The sequence below is a fragment of the Thermobia domestica genome, chromosome 13 (genome assembly GCF_964235325.1).
Source record: "Thermobia domestica chromosome 13, izTheDome1.hap1.1, whole genome shotgun sequence".
Classification (NCBI taxonomy): Eukaryota; Metazoa; Arthropoda; class Insecta; order Zygentoma; family Lepismatidae; genus Thermobia; species Thermobia domestica.
In genome coordinates, this window is record NC_137466.1 from 177,267,083 (window position 1) to 177,271,772 (window position 4,690).

The following is a 4,690-nucleotide window of genomic DNA, read 5'->3' on the forward strand; positions in this document are numbered from 1 at the left end:
CAAGCCCCAATGAGACCATTATCTGCACACTAACGTAAAAATAGCTGTAAGATCCATCAAGAAGATTGCAACCAAAGAATCTCAGATTTGCAACATCTTTATTCCTCGTATAGTACTATCATAATTGAGGCTAGATTGTCATCGAAAATCGAACTAGAACAACTTGTATTAAAGAAATGAAATGAAATCTTTGAGTTTTACGTCCTACGGTTATGCTGGCTAGGCTAAAGGAGACGGATATGAGAAATGAATGAAATGGTGGAAAGAAGAGAGTGGAAGAAGACGGGAGAACCCTGAGAAAACCCACGCACACGCTGTTTGTCCACCACAAAGTTAGCTTGGCGCGAGCTGGGATTGAACCAGGACCCCATATCCCAGAGGTAAACGCTTTTAACACTGAGCCACCGCACCCCTTTTTATTAAAGATGGGAACGGTGGTATAATGGTAGATTCCTTTAACTTTGGTGGGAAGGGTACTTGGTTCTATAATAGTTTATATAAGTTAGTGATGAACAACATTATCTTCTTGAGTTTTGAGCTCCTCTGTGGCTAAGCGGTTAACGTACCCGCCTTTGGCGCGGGAGACCCGGGTTCGATTCCCGGCGGGAGCTCATGTGGTTCGGGTTCCACGTTAATCAGTAGGTCCACGTCTCATATAGCCTCGCTGCTGAAAAGGGACGTTAAACTCAAAATCAACTCAACTTCTTGAGTTTTCTTCTTTCCCCCCATCATTTCCCCTTTCTTCCCACAGTCTTGTTCTAACAATTATTCAAGATCATTCACTTCGTTTGTCACGCCACAAAGCCCACTTGGCGCAACCTGTGTTCGAAACCAGGGACTCCATGCACCATAGGTGAGCGCTCTACCATTGAAACACCAAAACTTCAATAATGTCTGATACGTATTTCTTCAAATTTAAATGAAAAATGAAAACCTTCAGCTTTTTATCCCGCAATTACACCCTGTAGGCTTATGGAGATATATACTTAATGATTGTGAAAGGAATTCATGAAATGATAATGTAGGATAAAATGAGAGAACCCTGAAAAGTGAAACCGAAAATGTTACCACTACAAATTCACATGGTCAGGAATCGAACCCAATACACCTCACAGCAGAAGTTAGCACTTTACCAATGAGTGACCTTACCCTCATTCATCAATTATAATTAACATAGTCTTAACATAAGTCAATACCCCATTAGATTTATACAATACTTCGATCTATACATGTATACGCCCTATTTACTTCTTTTATTCTCGTTATTTTTTAAAATTTTAAAGTCTCAGACCTTTGCTAAATTGTAATAACGTAAGAGAAAAACCGAGTTACTCAAGATTCTTTTGGACATATTTTTTAAATACCAAAAACTGAATAGAATAAAATCCTTGAGAAAAAACAATATTAACCGACTTCAACAAAAGCGCTTAAAAGCAGAAAATAATAAAAGCTCTAAAAGCAGAAAATAACAACAACAATAATAAAGCTATTAAAAGCGGAAAATAATTCATTACTGTTGTCTAGGTATAAAAAGTTTTGAGGCCTGTGATAAGCGATAGAAGTTAATTCCTCATAAACTTATCACCGGAACTAATTTTATATTAGGTATTAATTTATTTACCTTGGCTCAGACCTCACAAAGTTTATAGATAATAATAATAATGAATTATTTTCTGCTTTTCAGCGCTTTGTTATTATTTTCTACTTTTAGACATTTTATTTTCTAATTTTAGATTTTATTATTTTCTGCTTTTTAGAGCTTTTATTATTTTTTTTTACTTTTGAGCGCTTTAATTGAAGTTGTTTAATATTGTTTTTTATTATTATTTCTGGTTTATAGTACTTTTTTGAAGCCGGTTATTTTTTCTTTTAAGTTGATTTAATTTCTCTACTTTTTCGTTACCTCACTAAGTTTAGTTAGATACCTAAACTAAAGGTAGGACTAACTTCCTTTAAAGTGGGTCAGACTATAAAACATGCGTGACCAAATTTACATTCATATTAATCGCTCTACGTGTTATGGAATTACACGTGAACATGAACACCATATCAACACTAAGGAGTTTCGTGGTCTAAGTGCAAAGATTGTAATCAGATTCTAGTAAAAGTTGTTGGAAAATGTGAAAAAAAGTATACTCTTTGAAACTTAAAAATAATAATCAATATCGCTACATCCATGTCGAGGTTATGCGTGATCATACACAGAATTATGGTATGAACACTTGAGTTGATTTCAGTTTAGCGCCCCTTTCAGCAGCGAGGCTACGAGAAACCTAGACGTTAACGACGACCTAGAGGTTAAAGTGGGATCCAAACCACATGAGCTCCCACCGGAAATCGAATCCGAGTCTCCCATGCGAAAGGCGCTTGCACTAACAGATGGAATAAACACTGACAGCCATTGAGAAGTTTCATTGTCTAGCTGCGAAGACTATCGTTAGATCCTTATGAAGTTTATGTGGAACCACAAGAAAATATAAGACTCTTTCAAACGAAAAAAAAGGAGCTCATCAAAACTGGTGCATCTATGTCGAAATTTTGCGTAAACATAGATGCATCACACACACACACACACACACTCATATATATATATATATATATATATATATATATATATATATATATATATATATATATATATATATATATATATATATATATATATTGTGTTGGGAAATAGATTTTTTTGGAAAAAAATGGATAAGATAATCTGTGCTTAAGTGAATTTTAAGAAGACGAACTATTAAAATGTTTTTGTTAGAATAACTTGGCCTAAGGGACAAGATTAACAAATAAGCAAGACCTCTTAATTGTTTAAAGCGTGATAAAGTTGGGAATATAAGGAGGATCCAGGCTGGCTACGGGGGAACGGAGGCAGCCATAACAAGTGAAGAAGTTTATCAGCCATGTGGGTGAGAGGACTCCACACACTCATGTAAGATCATTTCCTATTTGTAAAACTTAGCTGAAAAAGACTCTGAGCAAAGAAAGTTAGGCCTCCTTGCGAAATAAGTTTTGTGACCTGAATTTATGTTTTGTGAATGTTTTTTCAATTTTTTGTATATCTTAATCATTCATTCTGTGTGAATAAAATTTAGAGACTAAATATTTTTTTGCTAAATTAGGTTCTTTTACTGACTTCCATAGAGAAGAGATTAGAACAAATCCCCAATAACTATATGACAGCGTAGGATACTGGCTACCAATACCCAAGAATTTTGTATTATCATTTTTATTAATTAATATGTATGGTGAATCTGAAAAATGTGCACATAATTCAGGAGATGATTCGTAACATCAAAAGAAGACGAAATGTCCTTTTGCATGTTGTCGAATTCCGCGCCGTGTAGGGTTGCCAGCTTGGAAACGACACTCGAATCCTCACAATTGGAACGGAACAGAAAGAGGTACACAGCGTACACGTCGCGGAATTCGACAGCATCCAAGAGGACTTTTTTTTTTTTTTTTTGTCTTCTTTTGACGTTACGAAGCACCTCCCGAAGTACGTGCACATCTTTCTGTCCTTTCCAAATGTCAGGATTCAAGTTCCGATTCCAAGTTGGCAATCCTGTCACTCGTGCACGACGCGGAATTCGACAACATGCAACAGGACTTTTTGTCTTCTTTTGATCTCAGGAATCACCTTCCGGAGTTTGTGCATATCTTTCAGGTTCATCCTCTATATAAACGGGTCGAATTGTTAACCTCCTTTTTTGTTTTTTAGAAGTCGGATAAAAAAACATAAAAACTCCTGAATGGTAAATTATAACCAAGGAGAAATTAAATCTTTTGAAGTTAAATAAATCGTTTTTATGTAAATTTTGTTCTAATATAGTTTGTATGCGTGTTTGCATATGTATGTAGAAAAACGTCTCTTACCGCGTGTTGTATGACAACCTAATTATTATTTGTGTATTTTCATTTTGTTTTAAGAATGACGCACGAGAGTAAAATCACAGAGTTGTTTTAAAAACAAGAATATTTTAAACACGAGACAACCTTGAACGATACGAAACTTTTATAAACACTTTAAAAATATACCATTTGTAGTGTACAGAACGAAAGAGTCGATTGTTTTCTTTCAAGACGTTCTGAACTAGGAGTGTGGTGTACATGCCATAGTTAGAAATTAGCCCAAAGGCAAATACAAAGCTATGGATTTCGTAGAGAGGCGCACCCACTGGGGGTCCACCGGGTCTGGACCCCTCCAAACCATCCTAACTTAATATACATTTTACTCTTTCTCAATAAATTATACTTCTTTAACAGGGAAATGATTGACATAGCACCAGAACTTGACTTTAACACTTCACCTCTACTCTTTCTCTTATAAAAACAATTTAGTTGTTTCTTTTCTCTGAAAATATAGGTAGAAGTATTTTACAATCACTTATCGTGTTTTGGGGGCCGCGGTGGCTCAGTGGTAGAGTGTTCACCTCTGGTCCATGGGGTCCCGGGTTCAAACCCTGCTCCCGCCAAGTGAACTTTGTGGTGGACAAACACCGTGTGCGTGGGGTTCCTCGGGGTTCTCCCGTTTCCTTCCACTTTCTTCATTCTACCATTTCATTCATTTCTCATCTTCACCGTCTTCTTTAGCCTAGGCGGCATAAACGTGGGACGTAAAACTCAAAAATTACATTTCATTTATCGTGTTTTCGAGCGCATAATATTATTCGTTAAATGCTACATA

The 4,690-nt window shown here is 36.1% G+C and overlaps 1 non-coding gene across 1 annotated transcript; it reads left to right on the forward strand.

Annotated features, from left to right (window-relative positions):
* The first annotated feature begins 537 nt into the window (after positions 1 to 537).
* On the forward strand, positions 538 to 611 carry TRNAQ-UUG (transfer RNA glutamine (anticodon UUG)). The gene has a single exon. It is a non-coding gene; the product is annotated as a tRNA-Gln (tRNA).
* Positions 612 to 4,690: the final 4,079 nt, after the last annotated feature.